This window comes from Rhodnius prolixus, unplaced genomic scaffold, assembly GCF_049639745.1.
Source record: "Rhodnius prolixus isolate KJV_2025 unplaced genomic scaffold, Rpr scaffold_8, whole genome shotgun sequence".
Lineage (NCBI taxonomy): Eukaryota > Metazoa > Arthropoda > Insecta > Hemiptera > Reduviidae > Rhodnius > Rhodnius prolixus.
Window position 1 is genome coordinate 24,174,967 of NW_027411593.1, and position 18,194 is coordinate 24,193,160.

Consider the following 18,194-nt stretch of genomic DNA (forward strand, 5'->3'; position numbering starts at 1 on the left):
GTTATTATACTAACTTTCGCGAAGGTAGTACAATTTTTACTCACTAGGGAGTGTCTCTCACTCATTCCCTTGAGCTGTTTGTTTAGTAAATTTTCATTTTTACTTTGATCATACAAAAAATATAATAGATTATAAAATTCTTCTAACTATTTTTTTCATGATTTTAAGGCGCATCAACTTCTGAAGTTATTGGCGCCCGGAGCTTTTTTCAGTCACTACCGGCCTCCGGACCGTATTCTCTCGTTACAGATGACACTGTCCATCACTGGACAAGATGAAATCATAATCGAAGATTATCCGAATATTACTTCTAGAATTTAAATAGGAAGAGAAAATCTAAGGGCCAGCAGCCGGATTCGAACCAGGGACCTCCACGTGGGAAATCCAATTTGCATACCTCATTGCTAACTCCGTCTCTGAAATGCTCCACTTATGAACCTTCTATTACTTTATTATTCGAACATTACTTCTATAATTTAAATAAATTGCAAAAAATCAAATTAACTGATTTTCAATTGACTTTTCGTTTCAATTCAATTGATTAAAACTTAGAATATAATGGTAGCAAGTAATCAATCGCAAGATTACCTGCAACTACCAGTTAAGTAAAAAATGCAAGTGCAATAAACATTAATAAAAAAAAAAAAAAAAAATTGTAACAAATTAAAATATAAGACAGCAATTTTAATTTGTTTCTTGATTTGCAAAGTTCTAAAGGTCAAGCTAATACAATATTCTAAATGCAGCAACCATTCTTAACCATTAGCGAATAGCGTTTTCGTCATAGTTTACAGTTTAACTCCTGCGTTATCAAACGATTGCAGAAAAAGTAACAGAAAACTTCTGCTTTAATTAAATAAAAGCTGGACTAGTGAATAAAAACTCAACTTTCAACGCTTGTGCACTAAACTAATATTCTTTTATTGTTCTGTACCAAAAATAGGAAATAGACCTTCATAGAAAAAGTCGATGTAACTGTTTCATGTAACATCCCCTTCAATTTTATTGAGTTAATGACACATCAGTTTCAAAAGAGATGAAATTATCTTCAAAAAAACAAACATCTGCTAACACCAACCCAGTGATCTTGCTATGTCTATTCTAGGTAATGTTCAAAAACCATAATAATCTAAAACTGATTTTGAACTGGATTACTGAAAATAGTTATTAACTGGGGGGAAAACAGTGCATTGTTATGGCGCATACCACCCAGGTATGAATGGATCCAATTCCCTAGCCTGTAATGAGATAGCTATAACAGATCGAACAGTAATGCGTAACATCCCAGCTAGCTAGGCATGGCTAACAGCTATCAATAACTGTCATTCTGCTAATGAGTAAAAGGTACGTTAACTACATGTCAGTAGTATTATACATACATAGAGATAGACAACATACATCTGGTTAGCCAATCATAATTTTCTCTTTGGCTCACCAACACCTCCTATTCATATTTCATGTTTACATTAATACTCAAATTGAAATTACTGTCTTTTAATTTCAAATCAATGGCCTGGATGAGTTTAGAAAATTAATAAATCTCCAACATGGAAAAAGAATGAAGCTCATCATGATAATCATCAATAAATTCTACTATTTTTTTCCCCCGGCGCATCGACTGTCTTAGTCATTAGCGCCCAAATTCTACCATTGAATTAGATAACAAACGTCCAGTCAAAATAACCAGCTAAAGTTCTGATTTAACTTTTTTCAGATTTTTAAGGCGAAAATATTAGCTGAAAAATCATTGCTTCCACTCAAATCGACGCTTGAAACTAAGCCTGAAAAATTACAGAATATCACGCTACAATTTACTTTTAATACCTATTGAGATTTACAGTCCCGACTTAATAGCGTTCATCCAATCGTCTAAAAATTTATCACATCTAATTCCTTCAATAAAAAACACTCCGTTTTGATGCTCCCATTTACATATCCAATTCATTCAAATCTCCACATCTAATTTTTCATTGTCCCCAATCATAACGCGATCGAATCGCTAATTCCATTCTCTTCACGTACGTCTTTACAGTCACTGAAATCTTAATTCTTAATTAATTATTGAAAATTATGATGCAAATTCATTTTTAATAACTTTACGGGTCGTTCTTGAAGAATGATAGAAATTTCGAACAAATAGCGTATCCTTTTTAAAAAATATTGTCATTTTTTTCAACTCAACCAACCACAGGGGAAGAAATTGAAACTTCTCAAAAATATTTTCAATGAATTTTGTTTCTCCACAATTACTACTTTTACTTGAAACATTTTACTCAGAATAACGATGATTTATAGAAGCTTCAGAGGAATTTGCATCCTTAAATTTGCCTCCCATCTCTTTAAAGTACGACGCTATAAAAGCGTTCCGAGTATTACAATCTACAAACTGATTTAAGAGGAACAGTTTCTCCTCGTATAAGTGAACGTGGGAGAGTGATTATTTTTAAAGTTTATTGAAAAGCCAATTTACTTAAGATTCTATGCAAGTAGCTTATTGTCTGAAACAAGGGATCTGATCGCTTGAAGGATGCAGTATAATGAAACATGGCTCTCCTATAAAGACGTATAAATCTGCTACATCACGATATTAAGAGCTAAAAACATTACATTGTAGACAAGTTTAAGAAAAAGCCAAAATAAAGTGCTAAGTGCTTCTTAACAACAAGTGACGACAAAACTATTTATAAGAAAGACAATTCTTCAGTAGACTATACGAGGTCTGTTCAAAAAGTATCGCGAATTTTGTGTTTTTTTCAAAAATTATTTATTTATTCATGAATATCTATTTTGTCCCCTTCAAGGTAATCCCCATCAGATACTATACACTTGTGCCAACCCTTTTTCCAATCCTCGAAGCACTTCAAAAAATCATTTTTTGTGATCTTGTTCAGCTCCTTCTTCGATGTCGTCTTTATCTTCTCGATCGTAGCGTAGCGTCGTCCTTTCATGAAGGCCCTGGGCCTCTTCAGTTACGGGAACAAGAAAAAGTAACAGGGAGCCAGATCTGGGGAATACGGTGGCTGCGGCATCATTAGTGTGTTGTTATTGGCCAAAAATTCGCGTCGAAATTGAGCAATTTTGGTACGAATTTCGCGGCGACCCGTCTCATGCCCAAATCATTGGTAAACATCGAATGGCAGGAGCCAATCGATATGTTTAGGTCCTCAGCAAGTTCTTTAACGATGATTCGACGATTGGCCAATACTATTTTCTTCACTTCATCAATGTTTTCGTCTGTTGTTGACGTGCTCGAGCGTCCGGCACGCTCTTCGTCGTTCACATCTTCTCGGCCCTCTAAGAACATTTTGTACCACCGATAAACGTTGCTTCGGTCCAAGGTAGCTTCACCATATGTTACAGTCAACATTCGGAATGCGTCCGCGCACTTAATTTTGTTTTACACACAAAAGATTCTTAGATTCATTTTTTGGAATAGGCAAAAATCGAAGACGAGTTAAAACACGCGCAAGCAAAGCAGCTGCCAAAAATTAACTGAACATTCAAAATGACCGAACTTGTCGGCATAAGTGAGAGACATGAGTACCAACATAACGCTACAAAAAAATCGAAAATCGAATATACGTAATCCGCGGAAATTCAAAATTCGCGATAGTTTTTGAACAGACCTCGTATGAGCAATCGAGGCGAGGGTGTTGGTCTAGTGGACAAGAGCTTGGCTTTGTAAGTGAGAGATCCCAAGTTCGAATCCCGCGTATGACTACTTTTTATTTGTTAGAAAAAAAAAAAAAAATGTTTTGTAGTAAAGTATGAGCTTCCGACACCTAATTGGTAGTTGGATGTTAAGCCACGCCTGTAAAAATAGGCGTTTACTTTTCTTTACCGTATGAACAATCCCAATAAAGCCATAGATATGGGCTGAGGAAGAACAAAGATCAGATTATGAATGGGATTTGTTATTAAACATTTCAAGTTGCTGGACTAATGAGGACACTTCAAGGGATGTGGAAATTCATAACATTTTTAAATCAACAATTAATCCAAATTAAACTTGGATTAATGAAATGTAGAAAGTGGGTAAACAAAAGATAAAGTGGATTTGTATCTTTCACGTTTGTTTTTTTCGTCGGAGATTCGATTAACGTAGTTTAAAAAAATTAAAATAAAATAGAAATAAACTAAAGATGCTGTATTCCTTCTGAAATTCAGCAAAACGGCGTAAATTTTTCTTTTATCTTTTTCTTGTTCTTGTCGAAACGGGTTTTCAAAGATATAAAGTTAGGAGATTCAGATGCAGACACCAAGCTAACTCGCTAATAGGCCACTAATAGCTCCACTGCTGACTTCATAATTCCCCCCGCAGACTTTGCGCCCCTCTTTTCACTCGGCGATTCTTTCATTATCTATCTGCTTCTTATAAGAGTATAAACATGTAACTAATTTAGTGAGAGAGAACATAGTGTTATTAAATAAAGAACGCTGAATTCCTGCAGCGCTGGCTCCAGCCCCTGCTCTATACCCTCTGCAAGTGTGTTCGGCTCCCTCCTTTAATGGCCAGTCTCATATTATATCAAAACGCCTCCACTACTATTTAAAATAACATCTGCCGCTCTTCCAACGGGATTCTGGACGCCCTGTCATGGCACAAAATTGAACTTCACATGCCTCACTCTATTAAAATCCATCTCTTTCTAGCTGTCTAATAAATATATATATATATATATATATATATATATATATATATATATATATATATTTTATTTGATTTTAGTTCTTTTATCTTCTTAATTTATTTCTTCATTTCTCTTTTGAAATCTAAGTACTTAATATTACTTTAGTTCTAATACTTTGTAGGATACAAAGTAATTTATTAATCATCAGGTCGTCATGGTAGACATGAAAATACTTTATATAGATATAAAGTTCAATCCAAACGGGAAATCAAGACCATGGCAGTTTAACAATCAAAATAAAACAATAATCAATCCTAAGAACAAATGGCGGAATTTCTAAACGTTTTCTAAGCTTTCTTAGAAAGCTTATGGTAGGTGAATTCCTTTCATAATGCCGACGCTGTTTTGAGGCCTACTTTTTTGCAATTAATCACAGATTTCTGCGTCAATTTTTAAAATAACCCCAATTGTTGTATACCGTTCGAAAGGTGATCGTATGTAGATGTTTTTCCTGAATAGTGCACGGTTTTTTCATATAAAATGTTTTTGAGAAAAATGAAGTCAAAGTTTTTGGAAAAAATAGAAACTTGCTATTTCTTATGTTTGGACCACAAAGAGAAACAGTTAATATTATTATTTTGAAATATAAATTAGCTTATTTAAAAGGAAATTTAACCTTCTTTCTAATGAGCTTATAGAAATTGCTGTAGCTTTAATAGTTTGAGAAATATAGACAAATGTTTGCTAAAAAGTAGTCATACCTTGAAAAAACATAAAAATTAAAAATATCTACAAAACGGAGCCGAATCGAGCCATAGTTTATATGGAATTTTTTTGTTGCAAATGATGCCCAGAATCGCCTCCCGAAGTTACGGGAGTCTTGTGCTGAACGCCCTGTATATTTAACTTTGATCATTCTTCTAAAGTACTATTTCTGTATAAAGTATGACTTTACGTTTTTTTATAATATAAGAGAATGAATTTTGGTTAAAAAGAAAAGTTTTTTTGATTAATTTTTGAAAATTTCAATTTTGGCATTTTGAGCTAAATTAAAATGTTCCTGAAAGCCAAAAACTCGAGAACTATAGTAAGAGGAACTGTGATAATTCAATTCTCAATTTATTTACTTATTTTTTCGAAAAATTGAAATTTTCCAGCATTCAGAGAAGGGAGAGATTAAACTTTCTTGGGTTACTAGCCCACCACCTTCTCGTTCTTCCCGGGCATAAGAGATCAAGTTTTATTAGACTTACGAGCTGACTAAAGAAAGATTCACGCCTAATAATGTAAAACTAACTTGGAGATTTCCTGAAACTACAAATTACCTGGCATCTGATGAGAAAAATTGAAAAAAAAAAAAGAAGAGAAAGTGTTACGTCCGTAACAAAATGTAAGTTATTTATGACTTAATATTTAAATGAGGTAAAACACGCTGACTCCCTCTAAGGTAGGGATAGTTGGGGGGAAATAAAAGAAGTCGTTAATGATGCAAACCGACTTCAACTTCTTCATCTTTCTCACACTCCCTAGCTTCAGGAGAGTGAGTATATAGATTTACATAGATGCCTGGAGGGTCAGAGGGATACATTCATCATAACTTCCTTGTGAGGACGAACTCCACTGACACTCTTACAGCTAGCTGGCCGCCAGCTTTTTTTTTTTTTGACTCTCTGAAGCCCCCAATCTCACACACCTGCCTCCTAATCTTGAACACAACCGAGTATGATGAAGAAGAAAGGCACAGAAATTTATACAAAAAAAAAAAACAAAAAAAACAACATTGAATTGACCACTTCATATTATTTGGACGGGAAAATAAAGATTATGCATTTGTTTATAGCGTGTTTACATGTAAATTGTTGGTAACAATCAACAGCAGCTAACTACAATAGAACTAGCACCGCAACAGAAAACGGTTGCACGTAATTTTCCCATTAAAATAGTCACAGCACGTGTGTAATTATAGTTTTTTTTAGTCTTCTTTTAGATGTTGTGTGTAGAGGTCTAATCGTAACAAGATTGTCAAACAGTAAGACTACTGGTACAGTTCGTGACAACTATCCGGCTAAAACTTCTTTCTTTCCCTTTTCAAATATAAAACATAAATATTATAAACGCAAACATTCATCAAGCAAGAACGTTTATGGTAATGTCTTAGGTAGTATATATAATATTTTCTAATAATTATAACATATAAAAAGCAATCTTCTATCATTAACACTACTTATTCTTTGTATTATTCTCTAAATATGAATATATAGGTTTCGTGACCGTAAAATATTCAATTAAGGATTTAAAATTGACGAGAAATCGGTAAAAACAACAACTCGTCTTTTGGCCAACGTTTCGACAAATATATTGCCAACTCAACCAACTCGCATAGCCACGCCCTGAAGAAGACAATATATTCGTCGAAACGTTGGCAAAAAGACGAGTTGTTGTTTTTATTTGACCGATTCTTCGCCAATTTTAAATCCTTAATTATTCTCTAAGTTCTGAGTTAAAATATTTGCTTCAAATTCCGTATATGTATCCAACCTCAATAGACTACAAACACTGCAATCCAAAATTCTCCGCCGCATACTAGACGCTCCATTCTACGTAAGCAACCACACTATACATACAGATCTCCAAATTCCACTTATCTCCGAACTTGCCAAAATTCGATACAAAAATTTTCACCAAAAACTCTCACTGCATCCCAACCCTTTAGCTGCAAACCTGTCTACAACTACGCTACCCTCCAATCCTCGAAGACGGCTGAGGCGGCGGCGGCCCCGTGACCAACTGGGTGACTAACGGCGGCCATCAATGGATGACCGTCATTCACGTCTGCCACGCTATTCACATACATTCATCGCATTTACCTATTGTACCTGTAGGTACAGGTGTAAATTTCATTAAAAGGATAATAAAAAAAAAAAAAAAAAAATCCGTATATATGAGTCATATTGTATTATTAACAACATTATTGCTATTTATAAAACCGTACATTATACTGAAGATCAGTGTAGACCAGACGATCCTCAGCAAAAACAGAAAAAAATTAAATTAAGGCCAATTATTTCAGGCAGGCTTAACGTCTAACTATTAGGTGTCGTGGACGAAGGCAACTAGTAAACATACTTTACTATAAATTTCTTATATTAACTATAAAATAGAGTCCAAGACCTAGACCGAGAATCGTACCCAGTACCACAATTAGTACATATTAGCTTTGCAGGCCTCACCTCTAACCGCTCGGCTATCGTGAGCACCTAAGATGTTTGTATACTAAGGGTGGTTTATAAAATATTTAAAATAAATTATAAGAATTCCAATCAAGGAAAGAAGTTCACAAAGTAAAAATATCTTTTGATGAAAGTTATATCTCTCTCAAATTGAAAATTATTCAAGATTTCGGAGTCTGAGATTCAAGGATAGAATTTTCAGTTAGCCCGAAATTGTTAAAATTCAATTTTCAATCAATCTATTGGGAAACGAGTAGTTTTACTTTTCATAGTTTCTCACGATTAAACAAACAACTTTTGAAGTGAAACGTTCATGTGAGCACATTCATATGAAACCTAAATGCTAAGTTAGCCTTACGGTTCTGGAGGTCCCGTGATGAGTTCAGTGGTGACTAGTACTTTAAAAAACCTAGTGCTGCAGCCGAAAATAAAGTAAAAAAAAAGTAAAGTGATCGCCTATTTTTTTAGGCGGAGCTTAACGTCCAACTACCATTTACTAGGTACCGTGGACGGAGGCGACTAGCAAACGTACTTCACTATTTCTCATTTAACCATTAAATAAAATCCATGGCCAAGACCGGGAATCGAACCCAGTACCACAATGCATATTAGCTTTGCAGGTCTCGCCTCTTAACCCGCTCGGATACCGTGGCGCCTTGCAGCCGAAAATATTAACACAGCTATCGCAGGAAAGAAATTTCTAAAATTGTGGCTAGATTCTTCAAGATGAACTTAAAATACATTCGAATTTTGGAGTGAGAAATTTTTCAAAATCCTTTCTGATTGAAAATTGGGTATTTTCAAGGTGAGGTCACTTTTCAAAAAAAAAAAAAGAGTGCATTTTTATTACAAAACTTAAAAAAAAAAAAAAATTAACAAATATCTAATTATTTTTAATAATTTATTAAATTCAAATTTGTATTTTCTAAAGCCCATACTCATGTTTCTGATGCCCAAAATTTAATGAATAAGAAGTGCAATGTTTAAAATAAAAAGTTTCTGAATTGTCAGTACTTTTGTTTTTTGTAAAGCGTATGAATTCTGTATCCAGTTCAAGCCAGCCTAACACCCAAAATGGAGACAATAATTCGTTGTCGAAACCTGATATCCAGTCCTAACCCAGGTCAAAAAAATATGTGACCTCAATTGATAAAAATAAAACAATCCAGTTCAAATTTTACTCTCAGTTGCAACCTGAACTTACATCTAGCCAAGTTCACTCTAAATAGAAATAACCGAGTTCGTCAAATATTTCAGAATAAACTAAAAAATATTTTCAATACTCCTTAAACAAAATGAAGGACTTATAGAAGTAATCTACCAATCCAAAACGGAAAATGAAGTCTATGCCAGCTTAGCGACAAAAAATAAATGAATAATCAATTCAGGGAAACGAAAACTAAGATCCCGGGTTTGAATCCAGCTGCTAAAGTCAAATTCACTCACCAAATTGATTAATCAACCTCTAATGATGAATAGAAATGCAAAAACGGTCAGTAATACCAAAAAAAAAACACGCGTTCTAAGACGGATAAAGTCGGCTATATTATCCAGCATCCCTAACCATATTTCCAATTAGTGCGAAGTTTTAGCGTTTTGTATTGTTGGTTCGCCAATTTGTAGGTGCCCCAGATATTTCCGAAATTACGAATGGAAGCTACTATAACAACAGGTAGTCAAATATTCTTGACAAAATTACAGATAGAATAGAACTGCGGTAGAGGATTAGCTTAGAGGTTAGCGAGTGCTGGATTTCAATGCGGAGATCCCGGGTTCGAATCCAGCTGATGGCCCTTAGATTTTTTTCTACCTAAGAGCTTCTTGCCGCTCACTGTCCAATCAGTTTTTCCCTGCATGTTTAGTGGCTTTCTTAAATTATGAAATGATACACAAAAAAAAATTAATTTAAATTTTAATAAAGGACTTGTGCAGCAGTAAAACTTAACCCCGAGCCGCCATTGGTAGAGTGAATGAATGGTATTTGGCCTTTTTATTATATAGATTAATTGTTCATGCTTAAACAACATTAAATTTTTTCGAACACTAAAAACAAAGTAGCCGGAGTTTTATTATAGTAGCAGCAAGTCTAAGTAATAAACGAGATAATAAGGATGGAGTGAAGGAGTTGAAACTAGAAGATCCTTTATTACTGAAGACCATAATACAATACAGTAAAATAAAGGCAGCGATATAAAGCGTCAGGCCAAAAAAAGGCAACCTTATATAAACATCATTCTAATAAAGCAATAAACTTCTACATTTTTTTTGGTATTTATCTATTTATAAGAGACAACTTAACCTTCGCTGAATGAGATCTCCTACCATCTTATAAACAACTCTAATAAAAAAATTATAATAAACAAGTTGAAGCACACTAAAAAAGCAGCTAAATATAATTAAATTGTACAATATATTTGCCATAAAGTTTACGAACCGGCCAAAAGGTATTTAATATGAAATGAGTTTAATGTCCAACACAAATTGGATTGTAAACAATCTCGCCCACCAATGCAGGCTCGCTTGGCCATAACATCCTATATTAAACATTTAACACCTCCACTTCGAAAACAAAGATGATTAAAAGCAACAGTTAATTTCAATAGTATTTTTTTAATCATCTAATAATTCAAAACTAATAAACTTATATTACTATACTTTCATTTTTATTAAAAAATTAATAAAACATAAAAAGATATTATTAATATTAAGTTGAAGTAGTAAATGGTAGTTATGACTTGGTCAGAATTATGGTTAACCATAAAGAAACAATATTACTAAACAAAGACAGTAGCGTTCTACTGACATTAATATAATATATTCACACATTTACTCTTTTATTTCTTGGTTTATTATTAAATATATACTTAATATGCAAATACATTTGAAGGAATAACTTATAGATCAAAAGGAATATATTAAGTAACAAGTATGATATACTTGGAAGCTAATAACCAAATTTAGTAAAATTGCAAATGAAGTAAAAATCTGACATTAAATGTTTGATTTTAATGTTAAGATCGCCATGACGATAAGCGATATTAAAACACGTATATCGACCTGACTGGTCTTATAGTCGATAGAAAAAGAAGAGATTTAAGAATACATCCAAAAGGTCTAGAAATCAAATGAAATACTTTTAGGACTTCTTAAAATTAAAGAATTAACTAACCCAGAATCAATGCGTAGCACTAATATTATTTTGTAATTAATAATTAAATGATAACATGCTATTTTCGTGCAAGAATAATACAAATTTAAAATAAGTAATTGATACTAAAGTCTTACCTTGTTTAAGGAATATCCATCAGCATCTCAATAGATCACCAGTCCAATAGCACTTGACACTATTTAAAATAATTCACAACACTATTTGCACTTAAACTGTATATCAGGCACTAAGTATAACTTAAACACCATTTATAAAATAGAACACTTTAACATGCACTAATATTCACTTTAAAAATCATGTTAATCGTTAATAAACCTGTATGACTAACAAGTTAAAAAAGATGGCCGTCGGAAACTGGCCAGGCACATGAGCTGGTAGGTAAATTAAGGTTATCTAAGCACAGTGGCCAACTATATTTTTTCCCCAGTACATATTTGTTATTCATATCCTTATAAAATGAAATGTAATTAGTGAACTTATAATTTAGTAATTTCTTCAATTTATTTTATTGTCCTCTTTGAAATATCAAAGATGTAATTAAATATTTACAAATAAAATGACAAATTTTTTTTTTTGCTTTAAATTTTCTAATAAAAAGACTGAACAGCAAATATTGGAAAAATTAAATAGTTGGCCATTATGCTTAGATAATTTTATTTTACAGCTGATTGGCCTGGCCAGTTACCGGCGGCCAACGTTGACTCTTTATTAATGCGTTTTTTTTAACTGAATATCAGTGCGTGTTAAAGTGAAGTTCTATTTTATAAATTGTGTTTAAGTAATTCTTAGTGCGTGATATACAGTTTTAGTGTAAATAGTGTGAATTATTTTAACAAGTGTCAGGTGCTATTGGAATGGTAGTGATCTATTGAGTTGCAATGGATATTCCTTAAACAAGGTAAGACTTAAGTATCAATTACTTATTTTAAATTTTAGTTATATTTTTATTATTCTTGCAGGAAAATAGCATGTTATCAATTAATTATTACTTACACGCTGTTTTCTGGAATTTATTTTTAAACCTTTGTTATGTATTATTAGATCTTTTCTTTTTAATTAAATTTAAGTTCTACATTAGAATTTTGTTTCCACAAATTGTTTTTTTAAGCCATTTTAATTTTTTAAAAAAATATTTTCTTTATAATCAACTATAGGTTCAAATTTTGCACACATTGTTTCCTCCAAATGGTTTTCTAAGTTCAGAAATAGCATTCATTGTTTTCCAAATAATATTTTGGATTTTTCAAAACATTTTAATGTATTCTTCAATCCACTATAAATTGAATTAGCATTTATTGTTACCCGAATTGGAATTGATTTTAAAACCATTTTAATGTATTCTTCAATCATTTCTTCATAATCGACTATACTCGTAAGTTCAAAATTAGAATTTGGTTTCCTCCAATTGTTTTTAAGCCTTTATAATTTTTTCTTTTTATCTTTTCTTTATAATCGAACATAAGTTATAATTAGCATTTCCTTTTCCTAAGTTATTTTTGGAAATTTATTTCTAAACATTTTTGATCTATTCTTTAATGGGCTAAGTTCTCGACTTAGCACTCATTGTTTACAAAATAGTATTTTATAATTCATTTTAAAACCTTTTTTATGAATTCATTAATATTTTCTTTTTAATTGACTGTAAGTTCAAAATTAGCATTCTAGTTTGGCCAAATTGTACTTCGGAATTGATTACTAAACTCTTTTAAAGTGTTCTTTAATCGATTGTAAATTAAAGTTGAGCTTTATCGTTCCCATATTAGGGTGTGAAATTTATTTCGGGGTTAAGGCTGTTTAGGTAAGACAATAATTAGCACATATAACCAAGATATATTTGAGAAAAAAATCTTCTGTTAAGATTTTTTGTTTAAGTGTTTAGTTATTTGCTGTGCGTTGTTACTGATTATCTGTTTTGTTCTTTGCCTTCAGTATTTTATGTATATTTTTGATAATGTCAGTAGCTAAGTATCCTTGGGTGTTCTTCAATATTTGATTGTAATGCTACTGCGTCGATCGGCAGGTGTTTAGTATCTGCGCCTTAAAACTGCGTTTAGGAAATAGAATAAGTGACCAAACCGAAACTAAGTACCAAACTAGACTGTCCTATAGGAGGTAGCACTTATTTTGGATAAAACGGGAGAAAAATTAAAGACTGATACCAAGAAAACATCCGTTCGTGCGAATACAACAAAACAGACTCACCTTACTCACCTGATCAGACAGTCACCAACTGGACAGAATCAGTAATACAATGACCTATTACCCGAAGGAAAGGGAGACATATGGACGCCTTAGGAAGTATGTAATCGATGTATTAATCGGTAGGTGAAATCATCTTTCTGCTATTTTTCGTTTTTAAATTATGTTTTAAGCATTAATAGATGAATAGATGACTTTTTCTTATCAATGGAAATGAAAACGAATATTTTTAAAAACTTGTCATTTTCTCTATTGGCTAACTCCTCTCTCTTACACATACCCTACCTATTTCTTAATAACATTTTCAAGAAGATTAAAGACCTAGAAAAATGCGAACATAAATACTTACGGAATAGAAGATACTAATCACGAATATAAAAATTTGGTTGCGTAGGTGTTAATGCATTAGATCTTTATACAGACCTACTCGACACCTCTTTTGTGTCCGTACTTTTACATTCAACGTTATTCCTCTACTTTTATATAATAGATAATAAGTTAAAGTTTACTTTGATAGATTTATGTCAATGAAACTGATCTACTAACCAAAAATTGTAATAGATAACAGGTTAAAGAAGATTCTTTCATCTGTTTCTATATTTATAATACAGGATATAAATAAAAATTAAGCCTTCCGTTGAAGTAGGAGAAATGCAGACAAGTTTGAATAAATTTTGTCTGGACAATGAAACTGACATAAATTAAAGCAACGTAACATTTGATTCTATTTACGATAATTTCAATTAAGACCTTTCATATTATTGTTTACAAAAAAGGTAACAAGAACATTTTCTGAAAATGCCGTTTTTTTCCCAATTTTCTCCGGCATCTTTTTTCTCCAAATCTATTAGATCTGGGTTGTTTCAAAGAAGTTACAGTTATAAAGGAGGATTTGCCCTATATTTTAAAGAAAATTTGGGAATTTTATCTTTTTTAGAAAAAGAGGAAAAAATTGTCAAAGTTGGATGTTTTTCGACGTATCATTTTTTTCGTACACATTTTGATGATCAACCCTTACTCAACTGTCCTACCCCGACAGTTTTAATAAGCATAATTCTATTAAATCCGAATACTGAATATTGTTCACGACAGATTGAAGACAAAACAAAAAAATTTGCTTCTGAATTTGAAGCTGTCACAAAAACGAAGTGGCCACGGTAATATTTGTATCGGTTCAACCTAATGGTTCACTTGACAGGTCGATTCCACAGACAGTGAATCACATACTATTTGAATGTCCTCCTAAATGAATCGATTTGGCCAGCCATTAGTTTGAGTTGTTCTTTTAAATTCAGAACATTCTGAAATTGTGAACATTTATTATAATGGTTGTTCCTTTACCAGATTATTTTCATTTTGTTATTGCGTGCCGTTTATAGTATTTTATTTCATTTCTGAATTTATATTGAATATTATTTAATAATGAATATTATAGTTTAACAAAGCAACGCACAAAATAAGTCGAATACTGTACTGACGCTAAATGTAAAGGTTTCCAAAATTTCATTTATTATTCCTTAATTTCATAAGTGAATCTAACTTTTAGTTATCACAGACTACAGTTACTTTAGTCACAATTAGTTGACTACAATCAGTAGGACGCGTTAAGCCGTGTCTAAGCCTTGAAAATTAGTAGCAGAGGAACCGAATGTACAATTGAAATATTTGGTAAGTTATCTGTGGTTCTACTAGATAGCAAGTTGGCATACAAGTAAAATTGTCTGAAAAGCACATACTTTGGATCGTTTCTAAGTAATTATTTAATTCCTTCGGCACCATTCAGCTCCTATACCTTGGAGCCGCTTTTCTATTCATAAATTCACAGTATGCTTTTTGCATCGGACATAACACCATCCGCCCAACTGTAGTGGTTCTTAACCTTTTCAAAGACGCGGAACACAATTATGTATATATTTTTCTCGCGGAACACTAACATTAAAAAAATTGAAATTCGGTATTTAGCAAGAACTTGAAATTAATGAATAATAAAAAATCGAATATCATTTTCAAAAAAGATATATGTATTAATTAAAATTAAAAAGGATAAATTATTACATAGTTATAAAAAATACATTCTGAAAATGGAATTAATCAAATAATGAACATAAAAGTACGTTGCTACAAATAACAAATGCTGTAAAAGACTATGACTTAAAAAGATAGGCCAGCTTTGGTTGTAGAAAATTCAAATTTAAAAAAAGGAACGAGTTTTTGCTTTCTTAAGTTTCTAATTTTCATTACATTTAAAATTGAAATTTCGCGGAACACGGAGCATATTCGCGGAACACCGGTTAAGAACCTTGGCCTCCTACCGGCTATACTGTATCGATGGAGTTCTCCTCTTTCTCAAGAACTCACTTCTTTCTGTCGTAACCTGGTGGTCAACCTAGCTCAGTCTTTCCAGCCTGTTCTTTTTGATATCATCTGTTTTGGCGAAGAGTTCTTCTCTTAAGATTGACAGAATATTTTTTGTAGGAGCTTTCTGTCGAGGTCTAGCTAGTTTTTTTTTTTTTTTCATCTATCTTTGATATCGAATGACACCTCATTCATGAAAATCGGTTCACGCGTTTAGGCGCTACGTTGTTTACAAAAAAGGTAACAAGAAGAAGAAGAAGAAGAAGAACAACAACAAGAACAAGAACATTTTTTGAAAAAGCCGTTTTTGCTCATTTTCAGCAACTTTTTTCTCGAAACCTATTAGATCTGGGTTGTTGCAAAAAAATTACAGTTATAAAGGAGGGTTTGCCCTATATTTTAAAGAAAATTTGGGAATTTTATCTTTTGTAGAAAAAGAGAAAAAAATTGTCAAAGTTGGGTGTTTTTCAACGTTACGCTTTTTCGTGCAGTTTTTGACGATCAACCCTTATACAACTGTCCTACCGGACAGTTTTAATGATCCTCGTCTGGATTTGAAACTGTCATAAAAACGAAGTGGCCTCGGTAATATTCGTATCGATTCAACTTAATGGTTCACTTGACAGGTCGATTCCACAGACAGTGAATCACATACTATTTGAATGTCCTCCTAAATGAATCGATTCGCCAGCCATAATTAAGGATTAGACAAATCAATTATTTGTTTTATGGCTTCTAATTTATTTCATAGATTTTTTAGTATATTTTTCAGTTTTGTTGTTCACTTTGCGTCGTTAGTATTAGGAAAGAAATAAATATATATTTTGTGGAAGTGGAAGAATCTTTAGGAAAGCTGACGAATAAATAACCACTTATCTCTGTCCATGATACATATATAAAGTAAGAATTTCCTCTACGCCTCATTTCTACTCTTTCTACTCGACGCAATAATAATAAAATGGTTTATATTTGTGCGTAAGTGTGCATGTATGTGCACTGTTTACTCTCGATTCTCTTTTTCGATTCACTCATCCCATATTCCCAATCACTTAGAGCAAGTGTGCTGGTGCATGGAGCAGTATGGGTTTGCTTTGTCGGTGTATGTATTGTTTGTACCAGTATACATAGACACGTATTGCCGATATAAAACTTCTAACGGCAGTTTTGGTAGGGAATTGGTCTCTCGCAAATATCCTCTTATCTGAAATGTTCTCTATTAAAGTTGTGCAGTGTATGTGTGTATATATATAAATATAGTGAAGGGGGAATCCTGAAGTGTGTGTCCGAAGAAAAATCAAGATGTAATTCCCTTGGCCCAATATATACATATCACTTCTGTCTCATATATTTGCGAGCTTTGTGTACGTTTGTGTTTTTGTACGCTTAAAAATAAGTGCGTATGTTGTGACTTTGCTGGTTATATGTTATGCCTTTTGTTTGCCATGTTCTAATCTTCTTTTAGTTTTCTATCAAGATTTTGTTTTTGTTTTAATCACGGATAGAAGTAGATAATAATGATTTACGAATTCACTGGTGACTTCTTTCAAGAATTGCTTCTAATTTTTCCATCCATTTTATTCCTAATCTAATTTTGCATCTTGTACAAAAGAAAATGTAAATGCGCACAGGTTTATCTACTCATAGTGTCCTGATGAATATTTTTATGCATTTTCCAGAATGTTTTTGATGATTTCCGGTTTTAAAGAGACATAAAAAAAACTGTTGTATATACAGAAATCGATTCTATATTAATCCATTTGGTTGTAAATCGATCAGTTCCGTCTAGATACATGTCTGTGCGTGAGTGATAATTCGCATTAAAATTAAATGTGATTTACTAAAGATAGATCTGCACTTTTTTTTTTTTTTTTTAGTAGCACATTTCAAAGTTTTTTTCTCTTTTTTTCAAAGATTGAATTTGATTTGTACTTTTTATTTTGGAATTGTGGCGAAAATAGATTGATTTTTCTCAAATATCTTATGACATTTGTAAACTTAGCCAAATTACACAGTCCTTTCCTTTGTCATAATAAGTTTAGTTCATTTTGACGCGAAAACATACAACAAAGAAGTCATTTTACTAAGATCTTTTTGTATTTTCACCATTGCTGATTTTTGACATAATTTTTGGAATCTACATAGTGCTTAACTAAGATAGAACGTATTTATAGAACGACTGATAGATGAAATTACTATATTTTGTAATGATGGCCGCCTCTTCTGAGTGAAGAAGATGCTGTTTTATTAAGCAGGATTTGCTGAATATTTTCACTGTTCGGACAGGAAGTGGTTTAGTTTATGCAAGATGTAAAATTGTATGACGGAAATTAATTCGTGATAGAAAAGGACTTTTTTTGTGGGCCAATCGTGGGCATTTTTCTTGCAGCTCGGTTTTCAAACGGTCCAATAACGATGAATAATATGCACCTGTAATAGTTTTACCCTTTTCCAGATAGTCGATGAGGATTATTCCTTGCGAATCCCAAAAGACAGTCGCCATAATCTTTCCGGCCGAAGGAACGGTCTTCGCCTTTTTTGGCGCAGATTCCCCCTTGGTAACCCATTGTTTAGATTGTTCTTTGGTCTCAGGAGTGTAGTGATGTATCCATG

General features: G+C 32.6%; 1 protein-coding gene and 1 long non-coding RNA gene across 4 annotated transcripts in view; one reads left to right on the forward strand and one right to left on the reverse strand.

The window, feature by feature from the left end:
- The window catches only part of Sema2a (Semaphorin 2a), a 658,355-nt gene that overhangs the window by 365,063 nt on the left and 275,098 nt on the right, over positions 1 to 18,194 (reverse strand). Inside the window, exon 1 of one of the 3 annotated variants that reach the window (XM_074122060.1) lies at positions 11,147 to 11,391. The exons of the other annotated variants lie outside the window; for them this stretch is intronic. The gene's annotated coding sequence lies outside the window, so the exon portion shown is untranslated. Of the gene's footprint in view, positions 1 to 11,146; positions 11,392 to 18,194 lie in introns of those variants that run through there. 3 annotated transcript variants of the gene reach the window in all.
- Positions 11,806 to 18,194, forward strand: part of LOC141451044 (uncharacterized) — a 114,953-nt gene continuing 108,564 nt past the window's right edge. The window contains exon 1 of the long non-coding RNA XR_012456502.1: positions 11,806 to 11,928. This is a non-coding gene — a long non-coding RNA (uncharacterized lncRNA). The remainder of the gene's footprint in view (positions 11,929 to 18,194) is intronic.